General features: G+C 40.1%; 1 protein-coding gene across 1 annotated transcript in view; it reads left to right on the plus strand.

The window, feature by feature from the left end:
• GGCT (gamma-glutamylcyclotransferase) overlaps nucleotides 1–18498 on the plus strand; it is a 67875-nt gene that overhangs the window by 23108 nt on the left and 26269 nt on the right. Inside the window, exon 2 of the mRNA XM_059933662.1 lies at nucleotides 17311–17381. The gene's annotated coding sequence lies outside the window, so the exon portion shown is untranslated. The remainder of the gene's footprint in view (nucleotides 1–17310; nucleotides 17382–18498) is intronic.

The raw sequence follows: 18498 nt of genomic DNA on the forward strand, positions 1-18498 counted from the left end.
TTCTTCCCTTTCATCACTTTAAGTATATCATGCCACTCCCTTCTGGCTTGTAGAGTTTCTGCTGAGAAATCAGCTGTTAACCTTATGAGAGTTCCCTTGTATGTTATTTGTCATTTTCCCCTTGCTGCTTTCAATAATTTTTCTTTGTCTTTAATTTTGCCAGTTTGATTACTATGTGTCTCGGCATGTTTCTTCTTGGGTTTATCCTGTATGGGACTCTCTGCGCTTCCTGGACTTGGGTTCCACCCATTTTTTAACTGGATTGTTTTTTTGATATTGAGCTCCATGAGCTGTTTGTATATTTTGGAGACTAATCCTTTGTCTGTTGTTTCATTTGCAAATATTTTGTCCCATTCTGAAGGTTGTCTTTTTGCCTTGTTTATTGTTTCCTTTGCTGTGCAAAAGTTTTAAGTCCCATTTGTTTATTTTTGTTTTTATTTCCATTACTCTAGGAGGTGGGTCAAAAAAGATCTTGCTGTTGTTTATGTCGAAGTGTGTTTTTCTTATGTTTTACTCTAAGAGTTTTATAGTGTCTGGTATTACATTTAAGTCTTTAATCCATTTGAAGTTTATTTTTGTGCATGATGTTAGAGAGTGTTCTAATTTCATTCTTTTACATGTAGCTGTCTAGTTTTCCCAGCACCATTTATTGAAGAGACTGTCTTTTCTCCATTGTATGTTCTTGCCTCCTTTGTCATAAATTAGGTGCCCATATGTGTGGGGGTTTATCTCTGTTCATTCTATCCTGTACCACTGATCTATGTTTCTGTTTTTGTGCCAGTATCATACTGTCTTGATTACTATAGCTTTGTGGTATAGTTTGAAGTCGGGGAGCCTGATTCCTCCAACTCCGTTTTTCTTTCTCAAGATTGCTTTGGCTATTTGGGGTCTTTTGTGTATCCATATGCATTGTAAAATTTTTTGTTCTAATTCTGTGAAGAATGCCATTGGTAGTTTGATAGGGATTGCATTGAATCTGTAGATTGTTTTGGGTAGTATAGTCATTTTCACAATATTGATTCTTCCAATCCAAGAACATGGTATATTTCTCCATCTGTTTATGTCATCTGACTTCTTTCATCAGTGTTTTATTGTTTTCTGAGTACAAGTCTTTCACCTTCTTAGGCAGGTTTATTCCTAGGTATTTTATTCTTTTTGTTGCAATGGTAAATGGGAGTGTTTCCTTAATTTCTCTTTCTGATTTTCGTTGTTGGTGTATAGGAAAGCCAAAGATTTTTGTGCATTAATTTTGTATCCTGAAACCTTACCAAATTCATTGATTAGTTCTAGTAGTTTTCTGGTGGCATCTTTAGGATTTTCTATGTATAGTATCATGTCAGTGGCAAGCAGTGACAGTTTTACCTCTTCTTTTCCAATTTGTATTCCTTTTATTTCTTTTTCTTCTCTGATTGCTGTGGCTAGGACTTCCAAAACTATGTTGAATAATAGTGGCGAGAGTGGACATCCTTGTCTTGTTCCTGATCTTAGTGGAAATGCTTTCAGTTTTTCACCATTGAGTATGATGCTTACTGTGGGTTTGTCATATATGGCCTTTATTATGTTGAGGTAGGTTCCCTGTATGCCCATTTTCTGGAGTGTTTTTATCATAAATGGGTGTTGAATTTTGTCAAAAGTTTTTTCTGCATCTATTGAGATGATCATCTGGTTTCTATTTCTTAAATTGTTAATGTGGTGTATCACATTGATTGATTTGTGTATATTGAAGAATCTTTGCATCTCTGGGATAAATCCCACTTGATCATGGTGTATGATTATTTTAATATGCTTTTGGATTCTGTTTGCTAGTATTTTGTTCAGGATTTTTGTATCTATGTTCATCAGTGATATTGGTCTATAGTTTCCTTTTTTTGTGACATCTTTTTCTGGTTTTGGTATCAGGGTGATGGTTGCTTCATAGAATGAATTTGGGAGTGTTTCTCCTTCGGCAATTTTTTGGAAGAGCTTAAGAAGGATCAGTGTTAGCTCTTCTCTAAATGTTTGATAGAATTTGCCTGTGAAGCCATCTGGTCCTAGACTTTTGTTTGTTGGAAGATTTGTAATTACAATTTCAATTTCATTACTTGTGATAGGTCTGTTTATATTTTCTAATTCTTCCTGGTTCAGTCTTGGAAAATTGTACCTTTCCAAGAATTTGTCCATTTCCTCGTGGTTGTTAATTTTATTGGCATATAGTTGTTTGTAGTAGTCTCTTATAATCCTTTCTATTTCTGCGGTGTCAGTTGTGATTTCTCCTTTCTCATTTCTAATTTTGTTGATTTGCATCCTCTCCCTTTTTTTCTTGATGAGTCTGGCTAAGGGTTTATCAATTTTGTTTACCTTCTCAAAGAAGCAGCTTTTAGTTTTATTGATCTTTGCTATTGTTTTCTTCGTTTCTATTTCATTTATTTCTGCTCTGATCTTTATGATTTCTTTCCTTCTACTGACTTTGGGTTTTCTTTTTTCTTCTTTCTCTAGTTGTTTTAAGTGTAGGGTTAGATTGTTTATTTGCGATTTTTCTTGTTTCTTGAAGTAGGATTGTACTGCTATAAACTTCCCTCTTAGAACTGCTTTTGCTGCGTCCCATAGGTTTTGGATTGTCGTGTTTTTATTGTCATTTGTTTCTATGTATTTTGTTTATATCTTCTTTGATTTCTTCAGTGATCTCTTGGTTATTTAGTAGAGCACTGTTTAGCCTCCATGTATTTGTGTTTTTTATAGTTTTCTTCCTGTAATTGATTTCCAATCTCATAGTGTTGTAGTCAGAGAAGACGCTTGATATGATTTCAATTTTCTTAAATTTTCTGAGGCTTGATTTGTGACCCAAGATGTGATCTATCCTGGAGAATGTTACATGTGCATTTGAGAAGAAAGTGTATTCTGCCACTTTTGGGTGGAATGTTCTCTGAATATCAATTAGATCTATGTGGTCTATTGTGTCATTTAAAGCTTGTGTTTCCTTATTTATTTTCATTTTGGATGATCTGTCCATTGGTGTAAGTGGGGTGTTAAAGTCCCCTACTATTATTGTGTTACTGTCAGTTTCTCCTTTCATGGTTGTTAGCATTTGCTTATGTATTGAGGTGCTCCTATATTGGGTGCATAAACATTATAATTGTTATATCTTCTTCTTGGATTGATCCCTTGATCATTATGTAGTGTCCTCCTTGTCTCTTGTAACATTCTTTATTTTAAAGTCTATTTTATCTGACATGAGTATTGCTACTCCAGCTTTCTTTTGATTTCCATTTGCATGGAATATTTTTTCTATCCCCTCACTTTCAGTCTGTATGTGTCCCTAGGTCTGAAGTGGGTCTCTTGTAGACAGCATATATATGGGTCTTGTTTTTGTATCCATTCAGCCAGTCTGTGTCTTTTGGTTGGGACAGTTAATCCTTTTACATTCAAGGTTATTATCGATATGTATTTTCCTATTACCATTTTCTTAATTGTTTTGGGTTTGTTTTTGTGGGTGTTTTTCTTCTCTTGTGTTTCCTGCTTAGAGAAGTTCCTTTAGCATTTGTTGTAAAGCTGGTTTGGTGGTGCTGAATTCTCTTAGCTTTTGCTCGTCTGAAAAGCTTTTGACTTCACCCTTGAATCTGAATGAGATCCTTGCTGGGTAGAGTAATCTTGGTTGTAGGTTTTTCTCTTTCATCACTTTAAGTATATCCTGCCACTCCCTTCTGACCTGCAGAGTTTCTGCTGAAAAATAAGCTGATAAGCTTATGGGGATTCCTTTGTATGTTAATTTTTGTTTTTCCCTTGCTGCTTTTAGTATTTTTTCTTTGAATTTAATTTTTGTTAGTTTGATTAATATGTGTCTTGGTGTGTTTTTCCTAGGGTTTATCCTGTATGGGACTCTCTATGCTTCCTGGACTTGGGTGACTATTTCCTTTCCCATATTAGGGAAGTTTTCAACTGTAATCTCTTCAAATATTTTCTCAGACCCTTTTTTTTTTTCTCGGACCCCTATAGTTTGAATGTTGGTGCATTTAGTGTTGTCCCAGAGGTCTCTGAGATTGTCTTCAATTCTTTTCATTCTTTTCTCTTTATTCTGCTCCTTGGCAGTTATTTCCACCATTTTGTCTTCCAGCTCACTTATTTGTTCTTCTGCCTCCGTTATTCTGTTATTGATTCCTTCTAGTGTATTTTTCATTTCAGTTATTGTGTTGTTCATCTCTGTTTGTTTATTCTTTAGTTCTTCTAGATCTTTGTTAAACATTTCTTGTATTTTCTCAATCCGTGCCTCCATTCTATTTCCGAGATTCTGGATCATCTTTACTATCATTACTCTGAATTCTTTTTCAGGTAGATTGCCTATTTCCTCTTCATTTATTTGGTCTTGTAGGTTTTTACCGTGCTCCTTCATCTGTGACATTTTTTTTTGCTGTTCCCCTTTTTTTTTTTTTTTATGAGTGGGATTGTGTTCCTGGCTTACTGGTTGTTTGGCCTGAGGCTTCCAACACTGGAGTTTGTAGGCTATTGGGTAGAGCTTGGTCTTGGAGCTGAGAGGAGGAACTCCATGAGACCTCACTCCGATGAATACTCCCTGGGGTCTGAGATTCTCTGTTAGTCCAGTGGTTCGGACTCGGAGCTCCCACTGCAGGAGCTTCGGCCCAACCCTGGGCTCATGAACCAAGATCCTGCAAGCTGCCTGGGGTGGCAAAAAAAACAACAAAAAACAATAACAAAGTAAAAAATAAAATTAGACTAGGAAACCAGCAGATATGTTAGGAAGAATATAAAAATAAAAATATAGATGAATCAACAACCAGAAGGTACATGAGTACCACAATAGTAAAAAAGAGGAGGAGGGAAAAGGATAAAAAAAGGGGAGGGGGTGGGGAGACCTTGGCTGTGGAGGGCGGGAACTAAGAAAGGGTGAGGTTTGGGTGGTGGGCAGGGCCAATGCTTAGGACCCACAGGGCTGGAAAAGGCCCTGGGGGCTGTGGGTGGTGGAGCTTAGGCTCAAGGAACAGAAGGGGCCCAAGCGTGCCCCCCACCCCTGGTCTCAGAGGGCAGGGGACCTCACCTGGGAGCCCAGCAGGCTTCCTGGTCTCGAGTGGGTGGGGCAAATGCCCTTCTCTCTTTTCCTGCTCCTCCAGTCTGGGAGGGCCCCCTCTCTCCTGCCTCTCCTGATCTTCCTGGCCTCCCTCCTATGCCCCCAGGACCCATGCGGCCTGGATGGGGCTTTTGGAGGGTGGGGTACTGGTTTGGGAACTCAGCAGGCTCCCCGGCCTGAGTGGGCCAAGCAATTGCCCTCCGCTTCTCTCCCGCTCTTCCCGGAGAGTCCCTCCTGCCTGACTCTCCTGATCTCCCCGGCCTCAGGGGCAATGATCCTGCCTGGCCTCCACTTCTCCTCCCCACCTCAGTCCCGCTACGTCCTACCAGTTCACTCTGAGGTTCCTCCCGTCTCCTTGGGCATCAGAGACCCCGCCCAGTGGCCGGCAGGAGCCCTAGTTGTGGGGAGACGCTAACTCAGTGTCTTCCCACACCGCCATCTTGACTCTGCCTCCCTCATTTTTTTTTACTTGAATTGTAAAAGCATAAAGATCAGAGTCCACTCTGTGTCCCATTGTCCCTGCGTGGCCCAGCACACGTTTATTTACCAAACATTTTCTTTTGCATCTTCATATGAAGTGCCTTCCTCCTTTCTGAAGTTCTAAACCACTCGCCGCCAACATCTTCTTTTGGCTTTAACCAAAGGTGGTATTTAAGGGGAGGGTTTTGGCCATCTTGGAGAGTTAGTTTTCCTGAGTCTCTCCCATGTGTATGTTGGGGAGGGGGAAATTTCCCCCTCTACCCCTCTTTGAGTTCTTGTGGCTGGACTAATAACAAAATTGATGCAAGACAGATTAACAGGAGAAAAAACAGCAAATTTTAATTTGTGCACACAGAGATCTCATGGAAATGGGACCTAAGAAGTGGCCAAAGCAGGCAGCTTTTATACTTTTTAGACAAAGAAACAATAAATTTGTGAGGAATTGACAGGACAAAGAAACTTGGGTTTTGGATGCCCAATTAGTGAAGAATCGAAACAGAATGTGGGCTTGGGGTAGTAAATTAAAGACGTAAGAAGGTTTGTTTCCAGAGGCTTCTAGGCCTGTAATTCCCCCCATCTCTGGGGATAAGGGTGTCCTTCTACCTCCAGATGCAGGGGTGCACCTTTCACATGGGAGATTTATTTCCTGCTTTCAGGGAGACAGAAAGGAGGGTCAGAGTGTCCCTCTTCTAATGGCTGTTTCTTAAGTAACTTTAATTCAAAATAATCAGTATGCCATTGCTGCATATTTTGGGGTGAGCTTCCCTGGGCATCAACATATAGATGTTATTAAACTTCTGTTTGATTTTCTCCTGTTAATCTGGCACATGTCAATTTAATTCTTAGACCATCCAGAAGAACCTAGAAGGATAGAGGACAATTTCTTCCTCCCTGACAGTGACAACAACATAAAAAACTCCTTGATATCTCTGTTTTATAAATTCACTAGTTTCTTTAATAATATACTAAATATGCGAATTAAAACCACAATGATGTATAAACATACCCTTCCCAGAATGGCTAAAATTAGGAGAGCTGATAATATCAAGTATTAATGAGAGTGTGGCGCAACTAGAACTTTCAGATATTACTCGTGGGAGTGTAAGTTGGTACAGTCATTTTGGAAAATTGACAGCATCTTCTATGTCTACCCTATGACCCAGTAGTTCCACTCCTGGGTATATTCCCAAGAGAAATGAGTGCTTATGTTCACCAAACGATGCATTGGAAAATGTTTGTAGCAGCTTTATACATAATTGCCCCCAATCTGTTAACAACCCAAATGTCTATTAAGAGTAGGATGGATAAATAAATTGTGATGTATTTGTAAATGAAATTCCACACAGGAGTGAAAAACACACACTCCTGCTTCATGCACTAACATGGCTGAATCTCACAGATGTAATATTGAGCAAGAGAAGCCAGACCCAAAAGAGTACATAGGGTGTGATTTCATTGACGTGGAGTTCAAGAATAAGCAAAATTAATCTCTAGTGAAAGAAGGCAAAATAACGTTTGCCCTTGTGGGGGCAGGTTGACTGGGAGGGGTATAAGAGAGACTCCTGGGGCGCTGGAAATCTTGATATCTTCTGAGTGGTGGTTACACAGGTCTACACATATGTAAAAATGTATTCATCTGCATTCAGTTTTATGCACTTTGTGTAATTTATTAATCCGCACAAAAGTAAAAAGAAAATAATGTCTGAAATCCATCAGGCTAATGGGTAGTGATGGCTCTGTGTCCCGGAAATGTCAATCACAGCTTGGTCTTGTGCTCCCTTCTAGATGGCATTGCCCTGCCTGTAGTCCTCTGCCCAGGGGACCTCGAGGCTCTGGGTGGGGTTGGGGGTGGCAGCCACTGCACCAGGTCGGCCAGGACCTGAGATGGAGGCTGACCAGGTGCCCCCTGCTGGCATTGGGGCTGCAGATTTGGAGGCAGCAAGGAGAGAGCAGAGTCAGAAGCAGCAGAGATGAGAGTGTGAGAGAGGCTCAGGGGAGGGGGTGGGCTGGAGTAGCTGTCTCTCAGCATGCTTGGCTCTTGACAGCTTTCCTGATCCAGGTCTCTTCCAGATGTAGCCTTAGAGCATCTGCGCATGGCAAACTGACCTTCAGTGATTTTTGCAACCTTGTCAAGGTGAGGACAACTATATCAATCAGGACCTAGCAGGAAAAGGTGACTCACTCAAACAAGGTAATTGAGGAGAGTTTAATGAAAGGACACTTATACAGATGTGAATAGGTTCAGGGGATGGCCTCCCTCCACCTGAATCCCACCCAGGTGTCCCCTTTTCTATAAACTCATGCCCCAGCCCTCTCCCTACTCCGTTCCAGTCCAAGTGGCCCATCTTTAGTCCCTCTAGGGGTGAAGGTGTGGGCTATGCCAGTGGTTCTTAGTCCCAGCTAGCCATAAACTCACCTGGGGAAGCTTTAAAGTACATCAGTGCCTGGGCCCCACCCCCAGAAGTTCTAATTTAATGGGTCTCAGGTAGATCCTGGGCATCGTGCCATTTAAAAGCTCTCAGGTGACTCTAACAAGCCCAGATCAATTCTTTCAGACTCTCGGGGGCCTAGGATCTGGGCATAGGTGCTTTTTCAACTTTCCTCAGCACAGCCAGAGCCGAGAAGCTCTGTTCTGTTTTCTTTCAAAATCTATCGTTTGGCATAAACTTGCGGATCTGTTCTCCTCAGACTTTCCTTTAAAGTGTATTTCAGAAATAAAACAATACAATAAGTTTAAAAACTGAACATTGATTATTTTCACCCTAATAACACTGCTTGAGGTACTATCAGTATCTCTGGCCAGAGTCAAGAACAAAAGAATAAGGAAAATAACATACATACTCATAACAGCATTATTCACAATAGCCAAAAGGCTGAAACGACCCTAGTGTCCATTGACAGATGAATGGATAAACCAAATGTGGTAAATACATACAATGGACTATTTTTCAGCCTTAAAAAGGAAGGAAATTCTCACACATGCTACAACGTGGATGAACCTCTAGGACATTATGCTGAGTGAAATAAGCCAGTCTCAAAAAGACAAATACTGTATGACTCCACTTATATGTGGTACTTAGAGTAGTCAAAATCACAGGGACAGAAAGTAGAAGGGTGGTTGCCAGGGGCAGGGGTGGGGGGAATGGGGAGTTGTTTAACCCTGGGTACCGGGTTTCAGTTTTTCAGGATGAAAAGAGTTCTACTTCTAGAAGAGAACATAGGCAAAACATTCTCTGACATAAATCATACCAATGTTTTCTTCGGTCAGTCTCCCAAGGCAATAGCAATAAAAACAAAAATAAATGGGACCTAATCAAACTTACAACCTTTTGCACAGCAAAGGAAACCATAAAAAAATGAAAAATCAACCTACAGAATGGGAGAAAATATTTGCAAATGATGTGACAGACGAGGGCTTCATCTCCAAAATATACAAACAGCTCATACAACTCAACAACAAAAAAACAAACAACCAAATTAAAATATGGGCAGAAGACCTAAACAGACATTTCTCCAAAGAAGACATACAGGTGGCCAGTAGGCACATGAAAAGATGCTCAACATCACTAATTATTAGAGAAATGCAAATCAAAACTACAATGAGGTACCACCTCACACCGGTCAGAATGGCCATCATTAAAAAGTCTACAAATAACAAACACTAGAGAGGGTGTGGAGAAAAGGGAACCCTCCTACACTGTTGGTGAGAATGTAAATTGGTGCAGTCACTATGGAAAACAGTGTGGAGGTTCCTCAGAAAACTAAAAATAGAGTTACCATATGATCCAGCAATCCCACTGGATTGTTCCCCCATGTTCGTAGCAGTGCTATTCACAATAGCCAAAACATGGGTACAACCTAAAAGTCCATTGACAGATGAGTGGATAAAGAGGTGGTACATATATACAGTGGAATACTGCTCAGCCATAAAAAAGAATGAAATAATGCCATTTGCAGCAACATGGATGCAACTAGAGATTATCATACTAAGTGAAGTAAGTCAGAAAGAGAAAGACAAATACCATATGATATCACTTATATGTGGAATCTAAAATATGGCACAGGGACTTCCCTGGTGGCACAGTGGTTAAGAATCCTCCTGCCAATGCAGGGGACACGGGTTCGAGCCCTGGTCCGGGAGGATCCCACATGCCGCGGAGCAACCAAGCCAGTGCGCCACAACTACTGAGCCTGCGCTCTAGAGTCTGCGAGCCACAGCTATTGAAGCCCACGTGCCTAGAGCCCGTGCTCTGCAACAAGAGAAGCCACTGCAATGAGAAGCCTGCGCACCGCAACGAAGTGTAACCCCCGCTCGCCGCAACTAGAGAGAAAGCCCATGTGCAGCAACAAGACCCAACGCAGCCAAAAATAAATAAATAAATAAATAAATAAATAAATAAATAAATATTTTTTTAAAATTAAAAAAACATCTGGCACAAATGAACCTATCTATGAAACAGAAACAGACTCACAGACATAGAGAACAGACTTATGGTTGTCAAGAGGGAGGAGTTTGGGGGAGGGAAGGACCGGGAATTTGGGATTAGCAGATATAAACTATTATATACAGGATGGATAAACAACAATAGTACAGGGAACTATATTCAATATCCTGTGATAAACCATAATGGAAAAGAATATTAAAAAAGAATGTCTAAAAAAAGATGAAAAGAGTTCTAGACATTGCACAACGATGTGAATGTATTTAACACCACTGAACTGTACGCTTAAAATGGTTAAGATGGAAATTTTATGTGTATTTTACCACATTTAAAAAAAAAATTTAAAGCAAGAATATTTAATTCATTTAAATTGTATGTTCATACACAAGGTTGACAAGAAAAACTCCCCTTCGTCTTCCTCACACCCCGATCCCTGGGGTTTGCTCTGGATACAGGGAGAGCAAATCTTATCAACTGCCTTTCTTCTTAATCCAGCCTGGTAGGAAGACACAGCTGAGCCTAAGAATATAAACTAGAAATGAAAAACAACTGAGAAATCTCCTTCTAATTCTCCGCGTCTTCAGTGAGGACGCCCAGAGTGAGGGGGCTCGGCTGTTGGGAGGGGGAAACAGCAGGACACCGTTGTGGGCAAGAGGACCTAGGGCAGGCCGGGCAGTGGAGGAGGGGCGGTGCAAGTAAAACTTCCCTGCGAGGTCATATAGAAGGAAGAGGACATTCTTATCCAATTATGCTGCTGTAGGAAAATATTCTTCTTCCTCGATGTGGCTCCCCAGTGTACTGTCTCTGAGCATTGTGTATCATGCGAGCTGTGGGCTTCCGTCCAAGAGTCACCCTCAGGGGCGGGAAGATTATAGGGAACACGAGGAGCTGTGACCTCACCTTGCCCTGGGTGGGGGGCCAATGCCTACCCCATGCTCCTCTGTTGGAGCTCCTCGGTGATATGATTCTAAACTAGACTCTTACTTGGGGAAAGGGATTCCTGTGGATTAGCACGCTCCACTGTGCTGTTCAGGGTGGAGGAGCAGATACCAGGGCAAGATCAGCCTGTGTATGCTTCCCTGCACAGCCTAGGGAATTGACGAGGTGGTTAAATTTGAGAAAGAGGGAGGCGAAAGCTGGTTATCCCATTAGAGAACTCTTATAAACCATTTACCATTTTCCCCACTTTGATTCTGGGAATAGTATTTAGCATCTGGTTTTAAAAACCCTTTTCTACTGTGGAAAGAAATACCAACCGATTGAGATCAAGCAAAAGCTGTTTATTCAGGGCTCGCTATAGCAAGGGTCAGCCAACATCACTTAGGTTTTGGCAGACACCCAAAGGCAGGCAGAGGAGTGGGAAAGCTTTGTACTGGACCAAGAGGAAGGCTGCAGGTGTGCCCTGATTGGAGGCTGTTGACATGGAAAGCTGCAGGCAGGCTAACCAGAAGCATGGCGTCCTGTGTGATTGGTCAGGGGAGCATATTTGCTTTCCCCAGTTGATCCCCAGTTGGAAGCTGCAACAAAAATTAGGGAGGCTATCAGATATTAATAAAAGTCCTGGCCATTTGGGACCGATTGTTACAGGAGTTATTGTTTCACTTCCTGGACTAGTTGTTAGACATAGAAGTCTGACTTGCAGATAGTAGGTTGGCTTCCTGGGCTGGTTGCTGCAGATTGTGGGTCAGAGTTCTGTTTTATATATGGTCTGGCCATTGTCCATTTGTATATTGAGTCTCTCACTACCAGACTGTAAAGAAAAAATCTCGCCTGCTATTCCAGTTCTACAAGGATAAAGCCATTAGCCACTGGAGTTGCCCACTGACAGTGCACCTGAGGGGAATTCACTGTGAACATCCCTCTAACTGCTTTTGCTGCATCCCATAGATTTTGTATGGTTGTGTTTTCATTGTCATTTGTCTCAAGGTATTTTTAAATTATCTTTTTGATTTCCTCATTGACCCATTGTTTTTTTTAGTAGCATGTTGTTTAGTCTCCATGTAATCGTTTTTTTCTCATTTCTTTTTCTGTGGTTGATTTCTCGTCTCATGTTGTTGTGCTCAGAGAAGATGCTTGAAATAATTTCCATACTCTTAAATTTGTTGAGGTTTGTTTTGTGGTCAATCCTAGACAATGTTTCATGTGCACTTGAAAAGAATGTGTATTCTGGTTTTTTTGGATGTAATGTCCTGAAAATATCAATTAGGTCTGACTGTTCTATTGTATCATTTAGGATCTCTGTTGCCTTGTTGATTTTCTGTATAGAGGATCTGTCCATTGATGTGAGTGGGGTGTTAAAGTCTCCTACTATTATTGTATTCCTGAGAGGAATTCAGGATGGAGAAAAACAGGAAGCATTCTGCATTCTGTGCTGGCCCCTAGAGAGTTAAGATGCATCTCTAAGGAAGAATTTCAAATGACCCTAGATTCTTGCATCTTCCCATACATAGAAAAGCACTAAAATCATTAACTTGAGATGTCTGTTCTTTGTGATTTGCAGTCATCTTTTGATGTTCAACTACATGTTTTTTCCAGCCAAAAAAATTCATATACATCCTGGTTCCTCCCTTACTTCTTCAGAGCAGTTCCTCAGAGCTACCTGAGAGGCCGTCTCCGAGGCTATAGTCCTCCGTAAGGTCCCCAAATAAAACTTGACTCACAACTTTTGTGCTGTGCTTCCTTATTTCAGTCAATAAAAGCTTGAGGTGTATCAGCCTGAAAGTCTAGTGGTGGTGGAGCTGTAGGAGTGAAGCTTTCTTTGCCCCTTCCTCTACTCAGGCCAGTGTAGTCATAGAAATATCAGATCAAGGTGGGGACAGTGGTCCAGAAGTTCCAGGCTTTGCCACTACCAAAGCTGAACGTTTTGGGGACAATGAGGAAACCTCTGCTGCAGTGTGGACAGACTCAGGAGTCTCAGTGAGAACAACCCTTCCCCAACAAGTGGAAGGTCACCTTGGCAGCCAAAGGAAGCACTCCAGTTATATTGTCTGTCTGAGTGGAGGGAGTTCCCAGAGAGGGAAACCCTTTTATAAAATCCCTAATACCCCCGACTTTTAATTTCAGCAATAGAGCATGCCACTGAAAGTTATTGAAATTGTCAACATTGGCTTGCGTCAAATTTGTAAACAGCTCCTTGGCTGCCCCTTCCCTACCGTCACCTGGCCCCCATCGCTAACTGTAGAAATCTTGAGAATTTTCTCTAGGATTCATTCTCCCTTACCTGACCCCTGTTATATTTGGTTCATAATTCTCTTATGGCTTTTAGCTTGCTGTATAGTTTATGATATTCATATTTACTTCTTTTAACCTCCGCCAGACTATAAACTTTTTTTTTTTTTTTTTATCATCTGCAGTGTTAGTATAGGCACTGAAAAAACACTCACCGATCAGTGTCCCTGTGATGGATGACACATTCATTCACCAAATACTTATTGAGAAGCTTCTCGGAGCCAAATCAGAAGATAGGCACTAGAGGGTACAAAGACAAAACAGTCACTGCCCCTGGCCTCAGGGTGAGAGCAAAGCAGCCACATAATTGCCATACGATGAAGTGCTTTGGGAACACAAATAAGGAAGTGACTTGCTTTGATGAGCAAATCAGGGGAGGCTTCACGCAAGAGGTAACATTTGAAGACTGAGTGGAGGTTCTCCTTGCAGAGAAGGAGAGAGCATCCAGGTAGAGGGAACTGTGATAGAAAGAGGAGGAGCTCAGGTGATGGCATCCAGGGAAGGGCAGGTGGGGCTGGAGTTCTGGTGGAGATGTAGCTGCCCGAGTTCATAGGGCTTAGATTGTGAAGAGCCTTGAATGCCATTTTTATAAGTCACTTGGATTTAATTCTACTGGCAATATAGAGTCCATCCAGGCTGCTAAACAGAGGGATGGCAAACATCTGTGTTTTGTTATGATAATTTTGTTACCGATGTGGCAGATGGATGGGGGCACCCAGTTAAGAGGCTGCCGATGATAGGGACCTGAACTAGAGCAAGAAATAACTGAAATTCCCTTCTGCTCCTCTGGGGCAAACTGTTCTCCTTGGTAGTTTTCAAGCAATCAACTTGCCCAAAAGGCAAAATCCAAGGCTCAGTGTTTCACCTACTGCGTGATTTTTGCTTTCTCCCACTCTGTGTGTTTTCTTTTCACTTTCTTGATGATGCCCTTTGAAGCACCAAAGTTCTTAATTTTGATAAAGTTCAGTTTATCTACTTTTTTTCTTTTTCACTTGTGCTTTCAATGTCACATTTTAGTAGGCTTTGTCTAACCCAGGGTAATGAAGACTCACCCCTATGTTTCTAAGAATTTTATAGTGTTAACCCTTATGTTTCGGTCTATGACCATTTTGAGGTAATTTTTGTATATGATATGAGAAGAGTCCAACTACACTCTTTTGCATGTTGATACGTAGTTGTTCCAGCACCATTTGTTGAAAAGCCTGTTCTTTCCCCCTCTGAATTACCTTTGTTGAAAATCAATTGACTATAAACACAAGCGTTTGCTTCTAGACTCTCAATTCATTGATCTGTATGTTTTTCTGTATGCCAGGACCACATTGTCTTGCTGCTTTGTAATAAGCTCTGAAATCAGAAAGTGTGAATCTCCCGATTGTGTTCTTCTTTTCAAATTTATTTGGCTACTCACACCAGCATCTCAGAAGTGCCATCAGACAGCTTCTTTTGGTTGTTGTTAATTACTGGAGATTAGCTAGCCACAGGAATTTGTTATTTGTGAACACCATAGGTTATATCTAACTCAGACACATCTGCTATCAAATGGGAGGGAAACGCTGGCAAAGAAAAAAGAAAAAATTGAAACTTTTTTTATGACTTGAAAAATAAAGAACTCTAATTGTATAGCAATTGTAGAAATGTATCTGAACATGTGTTTTGGGAATGCAGATGGAATAAGAGTGATTGCTTCTGGCTTGTCCTTAGCTTCATGACATCCTAAGAAATTGAAAGGGCTCTAAGTACAAGACTCTTCCTCCATTCTCTAGTAAAAGAAATAAGGAAGCTCTATAGAAGAACATACAAATACGAATGAGCAACGTCAAGATATGAGGGAAAGCTTTGTGACCCAACAGCAAGGTGTCGATAAATCTGAAAGCTGAACCCCTAGCTCAACTTACAGATGGACTGAACAAGTGTGGAAAAATAGCATATCATAAAGTAGAAATTCAGCTCTATATCCCTCTATAATTACCTAGCTTTCCTGAGAGTTTGATAAGACTTTCTCATTGTATGGGTATGTAATGGTTAATTTTCTGTTGTCTTGGAGGGTGCTTTGGAATGAGATTAATATTTAAATCTGGATTGGCCATCATAATGTGGGTAGGCCTCATCCAATCAGTTGAAGACCTGAATAGACCAAAAGACTGGCCTCCCTGAGCAAGAGGGAGTTTGCCAGCAGACTGTCTGCCGACTTCGTCTGTACCATCAGCTCTCCTGGGTCTCCAGCCCGCTGCCCCACACTGCAGATTGGTACTTGCAGCTTCCATAATTGTGTGAGCCAATTCCTTATAATAAATCTCTGTAAAGGTCCACATCCTATTGGCTCTGTTTCTCTGGAGAACTCTGACAAATCTAGGGCATAAATAATTTCTAAACAAATAGATTGGTGTATCTTTGCCTACCTCCAGAGAGAATTTATAAATTATAAAGCCCTTTAAAGGTAAAGGAGTTTCTATTTTGATTGACTTAGGAAGCTAATCTTCTTTCATATAAATAGAAGAGAATTCAAGAAAAGAAAGATTTAATTCCATACACTTTGAATCTACCGGTTTGACAATTTTGATTTGAAAAGAATAATAAGTTTTCTCTGTTTTTAACAGGGTAAAAAATAATGTTAGCTAATATTCTAACTTTGCAAGACCTGGATTTGTTTATTCATAGAAATCCATATTAATCTGGACTCCCTAAATCTTTTACTAGTCTTGTTCTTCAGATAAGCTTACATTAGTAATTATTTAATAATATAAAAGCGTAAGAAATTTGTATGTCCAACTACACTGAGTTATAATTATATCTTTTAAAAGTATTTGCTCTTAAGAATTTCAGAAAATGTTAAAAACTAGTTACTCTATTTCCACTGTCCATATAAATTTCATAATATCATCTGTCTGACAATCTTTTTGATATCAGCAGTGACTGTATTATTTTATAGCATCAACTTAAATCATAATACCAAGATCCTAAATTGGCTTTGAGAGAGACCTTGGATTAATTGAGTTAATAAATAACCTTTGGATGCCCAATTTCTTGGCAGATCAAAACTAAAAAGTAGGAGAATATAAAACAAGCAAGCATAATTTTAACATATCTGCCCTTGTCTCCTGTTTTTATCCTTTAGAGAGTGACCATCAGTTAGTGAATTAATAAGGACATACCAATGCCTTTGGGTCATGTTAGCATACAGGGTACTATTTGCTATGTTACAGACATGCAGAATGAATGAATGTGGCATGTGAGCTGGTGGTACACAAGCAGGCATCCTTGTAGAGCTGTGGTCTGCTGCTAGGTACCTGAGTATGGCAGACAGTGCTCCTTTGCTTCCTCTCCAGTTTTCTCTGTGCCTGAGAGGGAACAGAAGTTAGTTTCTTTGGTTAAAAGTTGTAATTAAATGAGTACTCAAATAGTAGTTGCAAAGACATACAAATATGTAAGGTAATGGATATGTTTTGTTGGGTTTTCAAGGAAATTGCTGTAGTTTTATTAAGATGGTAAGTTTAATGTGATATATATGTTTTATCTTATAAAGCTATAAATTTATTATTTAATTATACGTGCATGTGTGTATGTATGTGTGTGTATATATATATATATATGGCATGTGAATTAGTAAAAGTTTGTGAATGACAGTTCAGAAAAAGAATGATCTTTGGATATCCTTTTTTTTTTCCATTTTTGTCATGCTTTTGAATCATTTTTAAACAAAAATTCTTTACTTCTAAGTTAGGATTCCTAGTAATTATTGTTACTCTTTTAATTTTATTTTAAATTGTCCATCTTACAAAGATTGTAACGATTTTCGTATCTTTAGGCACCCATTACTTATGCTCTGATCTTTACGTATGTTCATATCTCACCTGTGTTAACTCTTTTATTTTGCATTTCCCATATTCAAGCCCTAAATTCAAAATAGCAAATTTGTTAAGATACTTCTTGCAATCTTGACCCTCCTCAGAAGGGCACTGGGTAGCACTGTTTGTCTCCTAGAGATCATTAGCATGTTGGGTTTTTCCATATTGCTTTTAGCTCAGTCCCTACAAAAGCAAACTAAAACAGATGTTCCCTTGGGAACCAAATGTTAACTAGGCCTTTTTCTTTCCTACTCAGACATTAGAGCAACACCTGACTTTGGGCAGCCTGACTATACTGAATCCTTCATAATTGTTCGTACAGAAAAGGTAAGTTGTGCTTTAAAAGTGCTTACACAAAAGCTAAAATCTCATCGCAAGCCTACGGTCTACCTTAGGTAGGTTTAGCTACCTTGTTTATTGCCATGGTGCTGTGGCAGAAACAATTAAGCTAGTTGGTGCCTCAGCGGGAATTATTCTAGCTCCCCTTCTCACTCACTGCCCTCATAAGATTTGCTGTTCAAACCTAATTGCTTCAAAACAATGCACAATAGTCACATTTCACCTATGGCATTTTTTTGTTGTCTAGTTCCCACATAATTGTCAAGAACCACTCCAACCTAAGTAATCCTAGGGGTTTTTTTTTTCCTAGTAATCCTAGGAAATAGTAATCTTATTTCCTTAGTTTCCAACCTAAGGAAACCAGTCTAGCTCCCCCTCCTAGTAAAAATGAACCCCACGACTGCTGAACAGCTCTTCAAACTCAGCATTCTCTGTCCCCTGGCCAATGCTGATACATTATTTTTTCATAGTTCTTATCTTTAAAATAAAGTACATTCTGTGCTGCATAAGCTGTAACTTCTGAACTCTCTGCCTCTTAACAAGAGCACACCACCTTGTTAAAGATTTAAGGATTCAAAACCACTTGCTGAAGATGCTCAACATCGCTAATTATTAGAGAAATGCAAATCAAAACTATAACGTACCACCTCACACCGGTATATATCAGAATGGCGATCATCAAAGAGTCCACAAACAATAAATGCTGGAGAGGGTATGGAGAAAAGGGAACCCTCCTACACTGTCGGTGGGAATGTAAATTGGTACAGCCACTATGGAAAACAGTATGGAGGTTCCTCAAAAAATTAAAACTAGAACTACCATATGATCCAGCAATCCCACCCCTGGGCATACATCCAGACAAAACTGTAATTCGAAAAGATCAACGAACCCCAATGTTCATAGCAGTACTAGTTACAATAGCCAAGAGATGGAAGCAACCTAAATGTCCATCGTCAGATGAATGCATAAAGAAGATGTGATATATATATATATATATATATATATATATATATATATATATATATAATGGAATACTACTCAGCCATTAAAAAAAGATAATGCCATTTGCAGCAACATGGATGCAACTAGAGATCATCATCCTAAG

Source organism: Balaenoptera ricei, chromosome 9, assembly GCF_028023285.1.
Source record: "Balaenoptera ricei isolate mBalRic1 chromosome 9, mBalRic1.hap2, whole genome shotgun sequence".
Lineage (NCBI taxonomy): Eukaryota > Metazoa > Chordata > Mammalia > Artiodactyla > Balaenopteridae > Balaenoptera > Balaenoptera ricei.